We start from the raw sequence: 20709 nt of genomic DNA on the forward strand, positions 1-20709 counted from the left end.
AACATCCTCCTTAAACTGTGGTGCCCAGAACTGGACACAGTACTCCAGGTGTTGTCTGACCAAGGTAGAATAGAGAGGGACTATTACTTCCATTGGGGATGCGGGTGGCGCTGTGGGTTAAACCACTGAGCATCTTGGACTTGCCGATCAGAAGGTCAGTGTTTCGAATCCATGTGGCAGGGTGAGCTCCCATTGCTCGGTCCCTGCTCCTGCCAACCTAACAGTTTCAAAGCACGTCAAAGTGCAAGTAGATAAATAGGTACCACTCCAGAAGGAAGGTAAACTGCGTTTCCGTGCGCTGCTCTGGTTCGCCAGAAGTGGCTTAGTCATGCTGGCCACATGACACGGAAGCTCCCTTGGCCAATAAAGCAAGATGAACGCCGCAACCCCAGAGTCGGTTACGAATGGACCTAATGGTTGGGGGTCCCTTTACCCTTTACCTTTATGACTTCCCTTGATCAGAACACTATACTTTGGTTGATACAGCCTAGAATAGCATTAACTTCTTTTCTTTTCTTTTCTTTTGCTCCTGCTGCATCACACTGTTTACTCATGTTAAGCTTGTGAACTACTAAGACTCCTAGATCCTTTATACATGTACTACTGGCAAGATGGATCCCCCATCTTCTATTTGTGCAGCTGGTTCTTCTTGCTTGTGTAGAGCCTTACACATGTCTCTACTGAAATTCATTTTATTAGTTTGGGCCCAGTTGTCCAATCTGTTTAGGACTGCTCCTCAGGAAGCCTAGAGCCTCTTGGGGTGGGGTATTGTTTAGGGGTTTCTGTTGTGGACAAATTTTAAATTTTGCTGGTTTTTTGGGGTATTTATTTTTTTCATCTTTATGGTTAGACCTTATTGTGATTTATGTGGGGAATGCTTAATTTTATTGCATACTTATTGAGATTTTTAAAAATTTCTTGCTCAAGGTGGCTTACAACATGAAGGGATTTACATAAATAAAATTTATAAAATTTATTATCATCATCAACAACATCATTATTACAAAAAATATGAAAACAACTTATTGGGGTGTTTTTTATTTATTGTTTCTGTTATATTTTTGTAATGTGAATCTTTTCATGTTGCAAGCAACCTCGAGCATGGAAAGGCAGAAAAGAGATAAAAAGTGGATACATTAGGCAAAGTTGCATACAAAAATGTGTATATTAGGAGAAATTTGCACAAAAATGCTGATGAACTTTCATGGGAATTTTTGTTTTAAATCACAAACATGAAAATGTGGAGATCTGAGCTTAAGATTGGCAAAAATGAGAAACAGGGAGAAAATGAAACTGACAGAGCTCTTTCAGAGGCACTTAAGCAGCAAGGATTTCAAGTTACTGATCCACCTGTTTGTATTTGCTGATTGAAGAAAAGTGCAGGCTCCATCAATATCTTGTAGGCAATGTGAATGTGTATCCAAAGCTTGTTTACAGTCAGCCTTTTGAGACCAGAGAGACTTTACAGATATGAGTTTGAGTTAATTCACAGGTCAGACAGGAGAGTTTATCTGAAAGATCAGATGGCCAACTGAAAACGAGATTAAGAACAAAGCAAAACACACGCCACACCTGGTTTAAACATAGTGCTTTGAGAATAGGATCTGCCCCAAGCAGGATTTCTCAGCAGTTCCTCATTACAGAAGCTTTTCTGTCTTTGGCAAATTCACACCTGCTTTCTGAGTTGGGGAAAAGGTTTAAGGACTAAGATGCAGCAGCAACAGTGAATGGAAAAGCAAAGCAACCTTTTTCCCCCTAAGAGAATAATATAAATGTAGAATGATCCCAATAATGAGGAACAATAAGAAGCAGAGCCAAGTAGCGATGGGGAGAACTTTGGGTTCAGTCTGGATGTTGATGTGTATCTGCCTAATGCATACTTCCTGAAACAATACACGAACTGTAACACCTTGAACAGTGCTGATTGTTGCTCCTTTGTAACCAGTGTGGTGTAGTGGTTAAGAGCGGTAGACCCGTAATCTGGGGAACCGGGTTCGTGTCTCCGCTCCTCCACATGCAGCTGCTGGGTGACCTTGGGCTAGTCACATTTCTTTGAAGTCTCTCAGCCTCACTCACCTCACAGAGTATTTGTTGTGAGGAAGGAAGGGAAAAGGAGAATGATAGCCACTTTGAGACTCCTTTGGGTAGTGATAAAGCAGGATATCAAATTCAAACTCTTACTCTTACTCTTCCAGATGTTGTTAGACCAGAAATCCAAATTATTATTCTTCTTCTTCTTCTTCTTCTTCTTCTTCTTCTTCTTCTTCTTCTTCTTCTTCTTCTTCTTCTTCTTCTTCTTCTTCTTCTTCTTCTTCTGTGTTAAGGGAAGCCTCTTCTGAAGAAGCAACACCCCACAGGATCAGATCCCCCTCTTAGCAGCTGGTAAACAGGAAGATCTGATGCTGTGTGGTGCCAGTCCCTGCTCCATCGCAAGTGCCTTCCTTTACATGCTGGGAAGCTGCTGAAAGAAGGAGCAACACACCACTGGATTGAACTCCACCTAATCTATGTCAGGAGAAGGAGGTGAAGCATGTTCTCCTTCCATCACCCCCTTCCGACTATATGTTAAGATTGGTTTTTTTAAAAACAAAAAACCTACCCCTGCCCGTAGATTGCTTCAGAGACAGATCTTGGGTTGCATATGGCAGATCAACCTGATCTGGAGCAGGACACTGCTGGGAGCTATAGGGTGGCTTGGTGGGGTGGGCATAAGAAGCAGCCTTACCCAGAGTCAGACCACTGGCCCCATCTAGCCTAGTGCTGTTGACACTAACTGGCAGCAGCTCTCCAGGATTCCTGTTAGAAGAAATGGAGAAACCACTCTCACCGGTATGTCCCTTATAAGCTTTCTGAATACAATGCTGTGCTCTCAGTAAACAATTTAACATTCAAGTGGGTGATTGGAAGGTAGGGAGTTGAAGAGGAGGAGGAATTCAAATTTAATTAAGGACAGTTACTCCAGGGTCTGAATAAGAAGTGTAATCACATAAATCTGTTACTAAACGCCCAGAGAAGGCATTGTGTCAGGCCAAGTATAAAGAACCAAACCAGCAGTTGTGCCATCAGAGCAGGACTTTGGGGCAGAAGTCCAGAGCCCTATTGAGCTGAATGATCCAGAGCTCCCCATCACAGACAATATAATAGGGCCAGGTTATCACATTTTGGAAAAAAGGGTGCAATACGCATTACCATCGAAATAGAGGCCAGAGCCTAAAATTAACCAATTTCACCACTGGATAAATCCATAAGGAAGTACTACACCAATGCCACACCTCCCAGGAAGACCCATCATGATCATCAACATGACTGCACTGATAACCAGCAACAATTCTCCTCTGATTGAACACACACACCGCATTAAAACTAGAGTTTGGAGTTACCCAGGGCAGCCAAATGCAGTTCCAAAACAAACAAAATGTACTCTGCACTAGGGATGGATGAGAAATGTGATACAGTATGCATTTAAAGTTGAATCAATCAAATTCAAACTTCCAGAAACAATATGCGAACCAAAACACAGATCGCATTCAAAATTCACATTTATCTGAATTTTGCAATGCAGTTCACAACCAATGTTTACAAAAATGCATATATTATGGGAAAGTGTGTATTAAAATGAAGATATTAGTGAAAATAACATACATCAATTCATTATATTACACAATTTTTGCCAATTTGTGAAAATTAGTCAAAACTGCATATAAATATGCCTTTACTAGAAAACAGAGCTCTGTTTAGGGAAGTTTTAAATGTTTAATGATCTATTATGTTTTTAAATATTTGATTGGGAGCCACTCAGAGTGGCTGGGAAAACCTAGCCAGATAGGTTGGGTATAAATTACTACTACTACTACTACTACTGCTACTGCTACTATATAAATTTACACTGAAATGCTGATGAATTTCTATGCAGAAATTAGTATTATTGTGCTTTTGCAGATAGCTGCAAAATGTGGAGAGTTGACTGGAAAAACAAGAAACCAAGAACACAAAAATTGGCAGATACTTCCATCGCAACTTCACATACAATGCATTTTAAGACTTGTGGGGTTCACTCCCAGCTGCATGGAGACAACTAATGGCTTCTAACTAGGGATGGGAAACCTTTATCAGGCTGAAGGCCATGATTCGTCAGCACAGACATGAGCACCAATCAGAAGCTGCCAGGGCTAGAACCAGGAACTGCTCTGTGTTCAAGTGCCTCATGTGATGAGTTTGTGGAACTGCTGCTTGGAGGACCTTCCTGGCAAAGAATTAGGATTGGCACAGCCCACCCAAGCTGGCTATTGAGCCTTCCTGGACAGGAAGTGTCATGAAAAGCTTCCTGTTTGAGTTGAAAACTTGCCTGAACAGCTAGGTCCCATTGGCTCTTACTCCTCCCCTTACGCTTTGTTCCTGGAATCTGGCTTCCTGGTTCCCAGCTCATTACTAACAACTGCCCACAGCTCAATTCTAGCAAGACCTGTAGCCACAGTACCAGAACCTGAATGGATTAAAGGCAGTGCTGGTGCTAGGATGTGGTGGCTGGAGCCCATAGGTGGAGCCAGGGCCACTCTCTGATGGGGTTTAAGCAGGCGTGGGGGCTGGCTGATGGCAGACTGAGGGTGGTGGGGCAGTCAGGGATGTAGGAGGGGGTGGTGGGGGTGGATCCCTAGGTGCCCTCACTGAGGGGGGTGACATTCAGCGTGCCACCCGCCTGTGATTCCCAAGCCTACCCTGAGCCGTCGGGGTAAGGGGGGAGCTGTGCCACTTTGCCGGTGACATTTCCCCTTCCCCCTTTGTTTTGACAGCTTGGGAGGCTTGGGAGTTGTGGGCAGGTGGCCATGTCTGCCATGGGTTGCTCGCTCTGCCCCCGTAGGTGGCTCACTGCATCCCCTGTTGCAGGGTGCACGAGCCACTCTGGCTATCCCGTGCCTGGGAGGGCACCCTCCATGTCACGCCACCCTTGGGACTGGACTGAGCAGGAATGGTGGAGACTGACCCCCTCTTCCTAAAACTTCCAAAGAAGGGGAAGACAGAATAGATTTACAACAGTGGTTTGCAGAAGGATGCGGGTCTGAGACAGAAGAGGGACAAAGCTGGGAGATAATAGGAGAAGAGGAGGGAGGAGAAACAGAACCAGAGCAACTGGGTGACACGTTATCATTAGAGAGCATTCCAGACCCCCCCTTCTCTCAGAACCTGGTGAGCAGTAAAAGTGAGAGAGCAGAAAGCTAAGAGGCAAATGGCCTGAAGCAGCCACTGTAATGGGGGTGGTGCTGTTGGCGACTGTGAAGGGAAGGGGGGGGGGAGAATACTTGGAGAAATGCCATTAACCTGAGATGCAGCGTTCCTCTCTATGAACGTTGAATAAATTACGGTAAGAACTTCTTGTCTGTCTATTTCTGGCAGCTTGCTGTGAGGGGGAAGGGATAAGACTCCCTGAAGCCTGACAGGCAGTGGCATCATTTGACCATGTGGACCAGCCCCCACGAGTGCTAGGTTAATCCCCTGCCACATTACTCCTTCATGTCAGGGCTGGGCTGCAGGAAACAGTCTACAATGAATCAAGAGCTGGGATGTGGTAGCCAGGACAGAAGGAAAATTAGGCTCAGAGGAGGTAGGATCAAAGAGCAAGACTAGAAACACAAGCTACACCACAGCCCTCTTTTTCTTCTTCCTGCTCAGGAGGAGCCAATGCCCAGGCTGTGTGGGTGGAGCCAAGCTAGGTCCAGGAGGTTTGCTCCTTGATAGGTTGCAGCTATGCAGCACATGGAGTAGTTCTGGAGAAAATGACCTCCCCAGAGAGGCTTCAGTTCCACAACACTGGGCGGAGCTCAGCCATTCCTGCTGCTTCATTAAGAAGTGCAAAGTTCAGTTGGTTTCCTCCTGCTTCTTGCTGATTAGAAGCAGTGGTAGGAAATGATGCAGACCCAATTTTGGTAGGGGATTACGAGCAACAGAGGAGGAAGGATGCACCTGGAGAGGACACAGCATTTTTAGAAAACAAGTTTCTGAAAACAGCAAGGGACTGGGAGCATGGGATAGTGCAATGCACGTGAACATCATGAGATATATCCATTCAATAGCAGCAATAGGGAGGGCCATCGTTTCCTCCCCTCATCTGCAGTGGAGGCTGCACGGTCCATTCCTTTCCCTGCCAAAATCGGCATAAAGGGGAAGGCATGAAGACGGCATCTGCCTCTTAGCAGGATGGGAACAAACTGTTTTACAGCATTTCATTTCATTTTACCATTCATTTACAGAGTCGAGATGGAGGATGGCTTCCAAGCAATGTGGGGGAGTCCTGCAATATTAACATATTTCAGTCGGAACCGGATGACTGCAATATTTGGAATGTAAAAAAGGCAATTTACCAGATGCTTCTTTGGAGCACCTAAACCTTCCATTTAGAGGGTCAGGCAGAGGACCTGTTTCGGGTTGTTTTTTTGCTGACTGTGCTGTTTAGGAATTCCGAGGGTTTTTAAAATTTTATTTTGCGTGTGAAGTTGTCATACCCCTATGGGCAGGATAAGAGCTTATTCTCCATGGCTCAGTAGATGCTTGGGATTAACAAAGAGAGTCTTGAGTGACTCCATTAGTGCAGAAAAATATATTAGATGGAAGCCTGCAAACTCATCTTGTACCAAACAGCACACCTACAGTAATTCTGAAGGGAGAGTCACCAGCGGAGTGGAATTTTGCAGGAGATCTCAGCCTATTTTCTCTTTCTTTCTTTCTTTCTTTCTTTCTTTCTTTCTTTCTTTCTTTTCACCTGGATCTATCTTCTTTTTACTTGAATAAATGTTACTTTTGTTTAACTAGGTTCTTCTTTCTCCTCGTTGGTTATTCAAAGCTCTTGCATCAACAAAAAAGCCCAAAACCCAAATGGCTGGGAACGTGCTATCTGTGATCAAATACAGACAAGATAAGAGGGAGTATGGGAAGCCACCTGAACGAAATAGGAAAAAGTACACAGCACAAACATTCTGGTTGGACAGAAGTTATGCATGGCTGCTATGGACCTTTCTAGCATTAGGTGCAGTAATCACTAGATTTATGTGTAGCAACACCATTTAATTACAAGCTATCATTCTTTCCCTATCCTTTCATTTGTTTGAAAGGTCCAGGAACCAAGGGAGTGAAGTTTGTGGCAAGCAGGTGCAAAGGGGTAAGAGAGGAGACTTGAATCCTCTCACCATCCACAGCTACCCACTCCCTCCTGCTGAACCTCTCACCATCAGGGAAGTCAACCCCAGCAGCTGAGAGCAGTACAGAATCATAGAGCTGGAAGACATCCCAAGGATCATGTGGTCTAACCCCCTGCAATGCATTGTGACCTCTGCAATGTATACCTCCTGCCTGCAGAACCAGCTATAAAGCAGAGACAGAGCTACTGCAACAATTATTTTAACTGTTTTAAGTGTTTTTGATTTATGTGGGGGTGGTCTGTTTTTTTTGGGGGGGAAGCAGGTGGCGCTGTGGGTTAAACCACACAGCCTAGGACTTGCCGATCAGAAGGTTGGCGATTCAAATCCCTGTGATGGGGTGAACTCCCATTGTTCGGTCCCTACTCCTGCCCACCTAGCAGTTCGAAAGCACATCAGAGTGCAAGTAGATAAATAGGTACCGCTCCGGCGGGAAGGTAAACAGGGTTTCCGTGTGCTGCTCTGGTTCGCCAGAAGCGGCTTAGTCATGCTGGCCACATGACCCGGAAGCTGTACGTCGGCTCCCTCGGCCAATAAAGCGAGATGAGCGCCGCAGCCCCAGAGTTGGTCACGACTGGACCTAATGGTCAGGGGTCCCTTTACCTTTAGTCTGCTTTTACTGAGGGAGGGGAGATGTGTCTGGAAGGAGAGGAGCTGGAGAAAGCAGAGAGTTCAGGGTAGGGGGAAGTATGATGGGGCAGCCCAGGTAAGGAGCACATGACACAGGCAGTTAGTGACTGTGTCGTGTGTCAGCCCCTCCTCTAACCTGGGGGACTGTAGTTGCCCTACAACTCTGGTCTGCAGCTGTTTTTGTTGAACATTAAGTCCGCTCTGAGGAAGACCTCTCTCATCCATGATCTGAATATGGATGAGGAGGCTGATCTGGTCTGTATCACTAAGGCCTGGGTGGGTGAGCAGAGTGTAGTTGATCTCACCCAGCTGTGCCCACCTGGGTACCTGGTGCAGCATCAGGGCAGACTTAAGGGTTGGGGAGGGGAAGTAGTCCATAGTCTATAGAGATTCCACCCCTCTCTCCAGGCTCTCTGTCCAGTTGGCAGGTGAGTGGAATCCAGAGTGTATATTCCTAGCTGTCAGGGGCTGGACTGAGGCGGAATGGTGGGGACTGCCCCCCTTCTCCTGAACCTTCCCAAGAACAGGAGGACGGTATAGATTTAGAACAGTGGTTTGCAGAAGGGTATAGTTCAGAGGCTGCAGAGAGGAGAAGCTGGGAAATATTGGAAGAGGAACAGCAGGAAGAAGCAGCAGCAGGGGGGAGATAGCTGACAGACTCGGTGTCCTTGAAAAGCATTCCTGACCCACCCCCTCCCAGGACCAGGTGGGTATTAGAACAGAGAGCTCAGAGGCAGAAAGTTCAGATTAACCGATGAAGGGGTGTCATCGAATAGGGGAGACATAGGGAGGGGGGACTTGGAGCAACACCATTATTAGGGAAGGCTGCATTTCTTCATCATTTTCTGTGAATTATTGAATAAATTGCTTGGTAAGAACTTTTATCGTTTCTCTGATGCTGGGCTGCCACTGTGGGAGGGATTTGATTCCCCAAAGCCTGACCCTAGCAGTGGACAATTGGGACAAATTAGGGATTCTGCCGTGTTGCCACCCGCCTTGCTGCCCAGCAGAGATGACAGAGCTGGTCTCAGAGGTGGTGCTGAGGACTCCCAGACTTCTGGTTCAATAGCTGCCCATTAAATGCCAAAGAAGATGCACAAGTCCAGGCATGCACACAAACCATATGTGTTCTAAAATTCTGCACAAAGAAAACAGTTGTGAGATCTGGAGCCAATGAAGATTAGCCTTTGCAAGAAAGGAGAGCAGAGGCATAGCTCTACCATGCTGCCTTCCTGCTCCTGCATGCCATCATTATTCCTCTCTATTTACTAGCCTAAGCAGCCATCTATCTACATAATTATCTACAGTATCTGTCTAAGTGTTTACATGCAGAACCTATTTATCTAAGCAAGTGACTACTTGTCTATTTATCTTTCTCTTGCTGTAGCCACTACCATTTGTCTCTATTTTAACACAATGGAGACTGTTTTGCCTTCTTTCTTTAGCATCTCAGAAGTGGAATGTAGATCTCAAATGACACCCATAATTCCGGCGCTTATGGCAATGCAGGGAACCACTCCCAGGAAAACATAGGAGCTCTAAGCCAGGGGAAGCCAATGTGGTGACATTGGGGTGTTCTGGTCCACAACTTACATCTGTCCCAATCAGCACAGCTAAAGGGATGATGGGAATTGTAGTCCATAAGGTCTGGAGGGCACCATGTTGCTTGGAGCTCTAAACTTTTGAGCCTCAATAGGATATAGGATGAACGATCCAGGTTCAGGAATTATTAAGAGTTGATTAATTAATTAATAATAATAATAATAATACTGTATCCAGTTCTGCTCACCTCACCTCAAGTTAGGATATTGTGGAGATGGAAAAAGTTGAGAAACGGGCAACTAAAATGATCAAGGGAATAAAGAAATCTTACAGCATTTGGGTCGTTTTTAGTTTCGAGAAAAGGTGAGTAAAAGGTGACATGGCAGAAGTGTATGCAATTATGCATGGTGTAGAGAAAATGGATAGAAAGAGGCTTTTCCCCTCTCTCTTATTTGAACTCAGGGGCATCCAACAAAGCTGACAGCTGAAAGATTTAGGGCGCACAAAAGAAAGTACTTCTTCACACAGTGCATAGTTGAACTATGCAGTTTGTTCTCACAAGAGATGCTGATGGTCGCCGAATGGGGATTAGACAAATTTGAGGAGCATAAGGCTATCAGTAACAGCCGGTCGTGATGGCCTTGTTTTGCCTCCATTTTTGGAGGAAGCACCCCTCTCATAAACACCAGTTGCTGGGGATCACAGGGAGAAATGATGTTGTACTAATGTCCTGCTTGTGGACTTCCCAGTTGCAACTCATTAGCCACTGTAGCAACATGGTCACTGCACTGCAAAGTCCCGTGGTCTGATCATGGTCTCTTGATAGCTAGCTAGACAAACAGACAGACAGATAGAAGGATAAGATGGAAAGGACATAAAGCCAATCTTTCTTCTTTGTCTGCCATCTCTTCCTCTCCACCGAGATCTCCCCTCCTCCTCAAAAGAGGGAATGAATGAATAAATATCTATTTTAAAATAAATACGAGTTGGCAAAAGAAGCGGCAGCTCTGGATTGGAAATTATTCTCGCAGCCTTAGTGTGGTAATGATCTGATTAGGGTTCAATCCTCATGCATCCTTCATGTGCTAAGTCATCTTTAGTGAGTTTAAGCTGCCAGAGGGAGATGGATGTGGGAGTAAGCGCCGAGTGTGCGAGAGCCTGATACTCTGCAATATTGAAAGGATATTGTGTTCGCCCTCCGGCCACCTGCTAAAATGAGAAATTTCCTTGAGCATTATAGGTTCCTATTCTGGAACGCTTTCGGCAATGCCTTTTTTGAAAAAAAAAAAGAAATAAAAGAGAGAAAACACCAACAAGTATCAATTTAGCTCTCCAAGTTGATATTCACAGAGTATCAGTGGCCGCAGCTGAAAATTCAACCGTTTGATCCTAAGATCTGATGCATGGAGAAAGTTATAGCCCCACATAGAAGCTGGGTGCATTCTCCTCCAGCTTCCATTTTGTGTGTGTTTGTGCTGAGATTAAACTGATGCACATGTACACTGATACAAATGTTGGTAGCCCATAAGGAAAAAAATGCAAACTTGAAAATGCGCATGAAGTGATCCGACATAGTGGATGCGTGAGCAGCCAGGAAAAGCACCTAGTAACAAAGAAAGCTGCTTTCATCGGCCTCCCAGCCCTACCTGAATCTGCCAAGGATTGGACCAAAGGCAGATTTAGGGGAGTGCAACCAGTATGGTCATATTGGGCATGGAGCCTAGGGGCACTGCAGAGGGTGCCCAACTATGCTTTAGAATGGAGCAATGGGAAGCAGAGTATGCCAAATGTTGGTGTTGTTGACACCCCAAGGTGTCAACCCCAAGTTCTGCCAGTGATTGGACCTGGGACTAAATTAGTAAGATTTTGGAATGCGGAAATAAAGTAAATCATCAAGCCATCAATTCTAGCACATGGGGGGCATCTAAATTATATAATCTGGCATCTGAATGATTGGTATTAGTAATTGTATTATAATTTGGCACTGTTATAATGAGGCTACTATTGGAATATTATAAACTAATAAAAAAATAATCACAAAAGAGAGAAAAGAATATGGGATCTTCTGCATGCTCTACCACTGAGGTATGGTCCTTGCTCTCAAAAATCAGTTGCGCCTTTTGAGCATTCCTGGGTGAGCAGAACCATACCAGGCATGTCCAGGAACCTAGCCAGGGATTCACTGAGTTTATATAGAAAGATAGTGCTGAACAATGCCATCTCCAAGCGTCCATAGTCACTCTCAAGTGTATTTAAACCTTCTTGCAAAATTCTCACTTTGAAACTTAGCTAGGTTGCAACCCACTTGATCTATAAAGTTCCACAAACAAGCTTTAACAGAGACTGCAAAGCAGCTTAAGCAAATCCATTTTTTTAAAAAAAAGATAAAAAAACACACAACCCACCACTACTGCTCTGATTTGTAAAATAACTAAAACTTTTTAGTACGTCTGAGCTGCTGCACAGCTCAGTCCTAAAAGTCTCATAACAGGGCCTTGTCAGAGAAGCCTAGCTCAGCATTTGCAGACAACTTTACTGTTGGCTACAAATCTACTCAGAAGTAAGCCCCATTGAGTTTAATAGGGTTACTTCCAGGTAAGTAGGTATAGTTAAATATAGCAAATCTACTGTTCTGGTGTAAAAAGTGGAATTGCGATATATTTTATACTGTATATTCCCCCTCCCTCTCTCGATAATAATTTTTAAAACTGAACTAACTGCTTATGCAGCAGAGAAGGAGAGGCTGTAAAGAGTTACAGAAGGCTGGAAAAGGCAAGGAAACTGACGGAAGACATTCTTGTTCAACTTAATTTTATTAAGCTCGGCGACACCAGACTGACAGCCCTGGATGGCAATGACCTCTCTTGAACTACAAAACAGATGCAGTATGAGATCTTCCTCCTGGCCCCCACCCCCTGCCACAATGCTTGGCACTCCCGTCCTGCAACTAAACATGAGGATATCTGGGCTCTGAAGCAGGGACACCTTCAAACCTCTCCTCAAGCTCATCAATGGCATGCAGAAAAAACATTAAAGGGAAATGACAGAGAAAAGTGGAAGCAATCCCTTCCCTAAAATCCTGCGTTCAATCTGAAGTGTAGGTTGGTTCCCACGAGGCAAGACACAGCGATAACAGCAAGAGCCTTTATTGAACTAACAGAACTGAACAACAGGGGCAAAGCAACTGCTTTATATACATTTCTTAAGGCCCAGGCCACTCCCACTCCCAACGTGATTGGCTGTCTAAACTTCCAAGCTGCGAATCATGACTCAGAATTTAAGGGCCAATGGCAGAGGCCCAAATCCCGAAATGTTCTGTGATTGGATATCATGTATCAAATCAGAACACAGGGGCTCAGAATCCTTAGTCCAGACCCAAGCTCAGGCAAACACAGACCACTGAATACATAACACAATCCATACTAGGGGGGTGGGTCTCAGGCCTGTTGGCTGCATGCGACTTTCTAGGCCTCTCTATCTGGCAACCAGGACTCTTCCTAGTCACACCCCTTCTTCCCAAGCCATTTGCCTGGCTGAAATGTGCCACTTGCTTGCCAAGATGGTTGACAGAGGTGTAGGTGTGTGTGTTTGTGTAGAAACTTCCATACTATGCACCAGTAAAATTTACACTCCGTGCTCTGCTTGATTTTGGCTCTAATCCTACCTACCACTGGCATATGGTCATTGGATAGTTCCTCATAAGGAATGTGGCCCTTAGAATCGACTTGGTTCCCCTATACCGACACCTACTTTTGTATAAACTTTGACATCTATATCTACACTTTCCCACTTCAGCTGGACATTTGATGGAATTTGAGAAGTTTTTAAACTAGATTGCAAGTTGCCTAGAGACCATCCTGTGGTAGAAGACCAACAAATCAATAAAAACATAATATACATAAATCTTGTAGACACTAGATTTGGGCCTGTAGAGTTTACAACTCCAGTGGCATAGGCATGTGTGAAAGAAGGAGCGGTGTGGGTGGTGGAACGAATGTGGGAAGGTTCCAACACAGAGCAAAAAATACAAACATCTCTGACAAGAAGTCCTCAGCTTTTATGCAAGTGAATGGCATGTTCCCTTTTGCACATGCCATACCTGTGGTGTTCTACGGCAACAGCTCTCTGAACTGTGCAGATGCCACCCCACATTTTGCTTCAGTTTTCCACCCATCAAAATGTTTTGTTTTTAGCCAAGAACTTGACTGTGTTTGGAAAAGCGGATGAGGTAGAACAAGCACAGCATTGTTTGATAAAATAATGAGAAGGCGCATAAAAAGGGCGCATAGGAGGTGCTCATTTAGTCTCGTCAGCTGCTTCAGGAAAGAAAGGACATTTGGCATTCTGAGACTATATATCTGAAGGGAGAGAAAAGGGCAAAATTACTAAGATAATTTTGTATATCATTGCTGCAGGGGCCCAGCTGACTAGAAGCACTTCTTGGCAAAAACAAACAAAGAGAGAAACAAAGAAAGAAAGCCCCAGTATTAGGATTTTATTACTACCCTCACACCCAGCTTTGCTTGGGAATTCTAAGAAACAAAAAATTAAGTGCAGCTTTGAAATTAATAGTTAAAATCAGTGCCGTTTTAAAAGGTTCAGTCCACCATCTTGAGTCAAATTTGTATCCAACTGTATTCAAAAACAGAAGAAAGCCTGCTCCTTGATCTCAGGAACCATAATGCAAAATTCAGTTACCAATCAGCAGAGCTTTGAAAAGTTCAATCCACTATCTTGATTCAAAACGGCACCCAATCGTATCCAAACATCCAGTCAACAGGGTGTAGATGACCACCATACTGGGGATAAAAATACACAAAACCAAGGAACTTGAAGGTGGAACATCTTCCACCGCATCTTCCACCACAGGCACCCGCCCTGTGGAAGGCCCTCCCATCAGATGTCAAAGCAATAAACAACTACCTGACATTCAGAAGACATCTTAAGGCTGCCCTCTTCAGGGAAGTTTTTAATGTGTGGCATTTTAGTGTATTTTTGGTCTCTGTGGAAGCAGTCCAGAGTAGTATTATTATTATTATTATTATTATTATTATTATTATTATTATTCTCCAAATGTGTTTGCTTGGCAACTACTGTTGTGGTGGTGATGGCTGCTTTTGTCGTTGTTCTTTAAACACTGCGTAACCTTTTGTATTGGAATACAGTTGCAGTAGTTATTAAGCAATTGCTGTTCTACTTCAAATTTCAGTTTTCTTAATTGCTTTGTGTTTTATTATTGTGCTTTTTAATCTGTTGTGAGTCTTGGAGATAATTTGACTAAAAGGCAGAGTAAGCTTGAATGAATGAATGAATGAATGAATGAATGAATGAATGAATAGGACTCTGTTTCACCATACACCCAAAGCAAGACCCTAAGAGATGAAAGATTTCCAATTTATGCAGTTCCCTTAGGTCATCTCGAAACCTCCCAGCATTTTTTGAAAAATTCCAGGCCACTGCACAAGCCCATATTGCATGCACAAAGAACTTGCACAATGGAAGCTCCTAGGGAGACCTATGGCAAAAGTAATATTATTCTTCCCTTCACCCTATGCTGTTGGGGCACGGAGGGGAGGCATTGGAAAATATGCATGAGAAGCAAGGCCCATATCATAAGTTAATATTATGCTAAATGTATCAGTGCACTGGGTTTGGATAAGGCAGTGGTATCCCGTATGGCACCCTGCAAATCTGGTAGAACATCTGCCTTACATGCAGAAGGTCTCAGGTTCCATCCCTGGCACCTCCAGGTAGGACTGGAGAAGACTCCCTGTCTGAAACTCTAGAGAGCTGCAGCCAGTCATTTTGGGCAATACTGAGCTAGATAGATGAAAGATTTGGCTCAATATAAGTCACCTATATAGCAAGTATTAGACAACCTTTGTTTCACATCATGCAAGGAAACAGATCTAAGGAGGGAACTTCGTGGAATCAGAGATTATATTGGGTGAGGGCAGATGCAGACCCTCCAAATGTCCCTATTTTCCAGGGACAGTCCCAGATTTACAGAAGCTGTCCTGGTTTCCGATTTGATCCAGGAATGTCCTCCTTTTCCTTAGCATGTCTCTATTTTCAATGGAGAAATGTTGGAGGGTATGGTAGGATGTCCCTATTGTCATCAGAGAAATGTTGGAGGGTGTGGATAACATGACACCCCAAGCCAAGGAGATAAGTAGCTATACAGTCAAACCTCAGTTCTCAAATGGCTCCATTTTTTAAACATTTCAGTTCCCAAACGCCGAAAACCCAAAAGTAAATACACCGGTTTTTGAACATTCCTTGGAACTCGAACATCCAATACAGCTTCTGCTTGAGTGCAAGAAGCTCTTGCAACCAATCGGAAGCCACGCCTTGGTTGTCGAACATTTTGGGAGTCAAACAGTCTTCTGGAATGGATTACGTTTGACAACCAAGGTTTGACTGTACAACCTTTCGAAGTCATCAGAAGGCAGCCGTGTACAGTGGTACCTCAGGTTAAGTACTTAATTCGTTTGAGAGGTCCATACTTAACCTGAAACTGTTCTTAACCTGAGGTACCACTTTAGCTAATGGGGCCTCCTGCTACCGCCGCGCCGCCGGAGCCCGATTTCTGTTCTCATCCTGAAGCAAAGTTCTTAACCTGAAGCACTATTTCTGGGTTAGTGGAGTCTGTAACCCGAAGCGTATGTAACCTGAAGCATATGTAACCTGAGGTACCACTGTATAGCGAAGGTTTTTTTGTGTTTTGATGTTTTCCTAGGTTTTTATATACAGTGGTACCTCGGGTTAAGAACTTAATGCATTTTGGAGGTCCGTTCTTAACCTGAAGCACCACTTTAGCTAATGCGGCCTCCTGTTGCCCCCACGCCACCAGAGCACGATTTCTGTTCTCATCCTGAAGCAAAGTTTTTAACCCGAGGTACTATTTCTGGGTTAGCAGAGTCTGTAACCTGAAGTGTCTGTAAACTGAAACGTATGTAACCCGAGGTACTACTGTATGTTGGAAGCCACCCAGAGCTGCTGGGGCAACCCAGTTGAATGGGTGGACTATAAATAATAAAATTATTATTATTATGGAATAGGACATCTCTATTTTCTTCGGAGAAAATGTAGATGGGCACCTTCTGAGTCCCCAGGCAGGTTACTAGCCACCCCCACTTCTAGTTGATATTGCCAAGGTGCCTACACCTCTTCCAAAATCAGTGCTGTTGTCATTCTCGATGCCTAAAATTATATACGGCCACTTTAAGATGGCAGAGATCTGCTACCAATTTGTTGCCTGATAGAAGTTGGCACAAACAAGAATGGTCTGTCAAATGTGGCAGTAGTGCTGGGGAGGGGGTCGCGAGAAGCCCCCTACTCTCTCCAGAAATGTAAGCCTCCCTCAACCCAGCCTGCCCCAGCCTGTCTCTGTGCCTGCTCTGGCCTGAGTAATCTCTCAGCACTTCACTCCATGCCATGTGCAGGAGAACAGCACATTCCCGGCGTGTGGCTCAATCTGTTTTATCAGCCAGAGCAATTTGTTTCCTGCGGGGACAAACCAACGCAGCAAATCTAAAGGACAATTTAAATATCATAACCGGAGTAGCTGGAGGAGATCTGGGCAGACGTACTCAGGCACAGAGTTCTGCAACGAGGCCAGGAGCCCCCAAAGCAATAGGCATCTGCTCTAAAAAGCCTCAAAGACCTGCTTTTATAGGCAATCGCTAAAAGCCATTAATCGACCCTACTCCTCGACATCTTCTTTCTTCATTTCCTGCATCTGGAATCTTCATGTCCTCCCCAAAAATCCATCAGTGACTCTTAAGCCAAAATGAAAGGAGAATGCCTAAATGTGGACAATGTCGGGGAAGCGCTGGTGTCTAAAGAGTAGGGACAATGGGAGACTTTGGGTTTTCTTTGCATTTTCACGAGAAACTACCCAATTCAAAACTTGTCAAAGCAATATGTGCAAAACCAAAACCACAGCTATCTGTCGAATACACAGTTCTCTGAATTTTGTGATGCCATTTTCCAACCCAAAATAGGTGCAAAAATACAAAATAGGTACAAAAAATTCTGTTACGAGGAAATGTGCACATTAGTACACAAAACTGCATTAAAAACAAGCATATTCAGGTAATTCATGTTAAAACACAACCATTTTCAGGAGGACTTTCTAATAATATCACAAACTGTCACGGAAATGTTGAGAACTAAATTTCAAACTGGCAAAATTAGAAATCTGAGAACCAAAATTGATAGATTCATCCATCCTTACTAATGACTCATGAAAAACAGCTGCATGTAGTGTGTGTGACGTGTGCATGGTATGTCGCACATCTGTGTCGCACATCCTCTTCCTCTCTGCAGCCAGTGAGGCACCCTTTTCCGTGGGAAGGGAAATATCTTGTCATTGTCTTTTGGGGCTGTATACGTGATAAAGGGGAGCCATACTAGGGTGAAGGCATCTTCTTCTATTTGTCCCCGTGTCAGTTTCAGTTTATTGGTTAATTTTTCTAGTAAGGCTGTTTCTCATACTATTCAGTACCATTGGTCCATGCTTACTCCTGACAGGTCTCTCCAGTGTCTGGTTATGATGTTTCTGGCTGCTGAGAGTAGGTGGGTTATGAGTTCTTTGTGATGTGAGTAGGCATTATTGTCTTGGAAGATGTTTAATAGGGCCAGTTCTGGGGTGATTTCTAATACTTGTTTAGTTATTTTTTACATATTTACCGCATGGCTGTTGTCCAGAATAGTTGAATTTTGGAGCATTCCCACCACATGTGGAGGTATGTGCCTGTGGAGGGACACCCTCTCCAGCATTTTGGTGAGGTTCTTGGGCGTATTAGCGCTAATTTCCTTGGTGTTAGGTACCACCTGTAGGTGAGTTTCAGAGTGAGTTCATTTGGAGGCAGATAGACTCTGCCTCTGCATCTGAGCCCCACCCCGGAAAAGGGTGCCCCTGGAGCTGGCTCCTATGGTAGACAGAGACTTTATTGACAGCAGCAATATTTTGTTTTTGGAAAAGCAAAAATCCTCCAACTGTTAATGGCATGTCGGGGGGGGGGACGGGACAATGTGCAGATGACATACAAAAGGAAAACTATATATAATAATTATCAAACTAAATTTATTGAAAGATGGCTCCTGTTTGTCCAGTACTGGAGTGGTGAAGTAGCAGATGTCATGCCTCTATAATTTATTCACCTTAATTCAATTCATGTTCAAAATGTATTATTCTGACCTGTGCTATCCCCTCATCATTTTTATTCTTCTTATTATAATGTCCTGTGTGTGTTCCATATACTACCTCTTGTTGAAAACCAGTAGTAGCATGTCTGCCTTGCATGCAGAAGGCCCAAGGTTCAATTTCTGATATCTCCAGATAGGGCTTGTCTGAAATGCTGCAGAGGTGCAGCATATTGAATATAAGCCAGCTCCTTATGTTCCCATGTGTGGAAGTGCCTGTAGTTTGACTCTCAGAGTCAGAGAACAGACTATACAGAAGCGGGAAGGCTTCAGCCCTCTGTAACATGCATGGGTGATGGATGGCCTTTCCAGAGATCTTCAGGAAGAGGAACAGGGGTGTTTTAAAAAGCATGTTTCTGTCTTCCTTTGTGAAATGTTGGGAGGGAGTGCAGGAAGCAAGGCTATGCTTGATGCTGTGCTTCAGACAGGTCCTGGGAGGACTTGGTCTTGGCAAGGCATTCTTCCAAAGACTGCATGATTTGTTGGGTTGTTCTTCACGGGTGGGAGAAAGGTGTTTTGTCTGTTCATGGAGCACCAAGCTTGTGGGCTGCAGCTTGCGCTCATCAAAACAGATTTTGTTTGGCTCCTTTTCTCACTTTGGGGCTCATTTAGACAAACTCTGATTCCCCTTGGCAGGTTGTGAAGTTTTCTTTATTTATGCGTTGTTAAAATAGCAATAATAATCCAGTGGCTTTGGGGAGTGCATGCCTGGGTTTTAAAATCATGGCTATTAGTATCGGAAAACAACCTCTCCATTTAGAAATTATCATTTGCTGATTAGCATAAAAAGCATTCTTCCTTGGAATTTTCCTTTGGCTTCCTTTCATGTGGAAGTGTCTCTGTTTCAGAAAGATTTGCTCACTAACCTGGGCTCCAGCCACCTCACCAACTCGGCTGTGTCAACCCCTGGCTTTCTTTCCTTTCCTGTGACAGTGGATATACTGATCCATCTTTCTTTGACAAATTCCCTCTAAGGCTGCAAGCTTTGAACAGACAATTGTCTCCTACCCCAATCGCTGCCCCTTAGGCTCAGGAGCCAAATGCAGCTCTTTAGACTGTCTGGTCTTCAGAGATGTTCCCTTGCCACATTCCTCTTCCCAGATCCTTCAAGTGTCCCTATTTTCCAGGGACAGTTCTGGATTTATAGAAGCTGTCCTGGTTTCTGATTAGATACCAGAATGTCCTGCTTTTCCTTAGGATGTCCCTATTTTCATCGGAGAATGTTGGGGGGTATGGTAGAATGTCCCTATTTTCATCAGAGGGTATGGAGTTATATTACCCCCCCCCAACCGAACCAAGGAGATAAATAAGTATACAACCTTTAGAAGACATCTGAAGGCAGCCTTGTATAGAGAAGTTTTTTTAAAAAAAGTTTAATGTTTTATTATGTATTCATATAAATTTGAATCTGCCTAGAGTGGCTGGAGCAACCCAGTCAGACAGGCGGGGTATAAATAAAATTACTGTTGTTGTTGCTAATTGGGACATCCCTATTTTCATCGGAGAAATATTGGAGGGTATGGACTACAACCTTTCCTGGCCCCGCCAGCCTAGAACGTGTCATTGAACTCTGATCAGGCTTGTTGCTTGCCTGAATGAAGATGGTGCGGGCAGGGGAAAGGTATGAGTTTGTGTAGAAAGCATTTGTTTCTCTGCCCATTTCTGCTTCTAGTCCTGACCTCCACTTGCATGTGGCCCTCAGAATGTTACCAAGAAGGCAATGCGGCCCTTAGGTTGAAAATATTCCCCAACTTTGCTTTAAAATTTTTAGTGGACTGACTAGAGTGCGTGATGGGATTTAAAACCATTTAAACTCCATACACGGCAGCCTTGTTTATTTTGTCTTATTTACTTATCTATTGGGTATTATGGTTTATGTGTGGGACTGTGTTAGCATTTATATTTTCCATCATCATCATTACCGCTTCTGAATCATCGTCATTTGTATTTGGACTTTTAAATTACCCTTTATCCTGAAGGATCCCAGGGCTCCGTTCAAATACATGCCAACTAAAAATATACCCATTAAAAATAAAATGTACTGGCTGTTGTTGTTATCTGAACATTTGTTTCACTGTCTCAAAGAAAGGGCAGTATTGGCATCTCAGGCCCCAACCTGGTTTCACATACATTCCAGGCA

General features: G+C 44.0%; 1 protein-coding gene across 3 annotated transcripts in view; it reads right to left on the bottom strand.

The window, feature by feature from the left end:
* The window catches only part of NTRK3 (neurotrophic receptor tyrosine kinase 3), a 413927-nt gene that overhangs the window by 170923 nt on the left and 222295 nt on the right, over positions 1–20709 (bottom strand). The window lies entirely within an intron of this gene.

The sequence above is a fragment of the Podarcis melisellensis genome (assembly GCF_964234715.1).
Source record: "Podarcis melisellensis genome assembly, chromosome: 14".
Lineage (NCBI taxonomy): Eukaryota > Metazoa > Chordata > Lepidosauria > Squamata > Lacertidae > Podarcis > Podarcis melisellensis.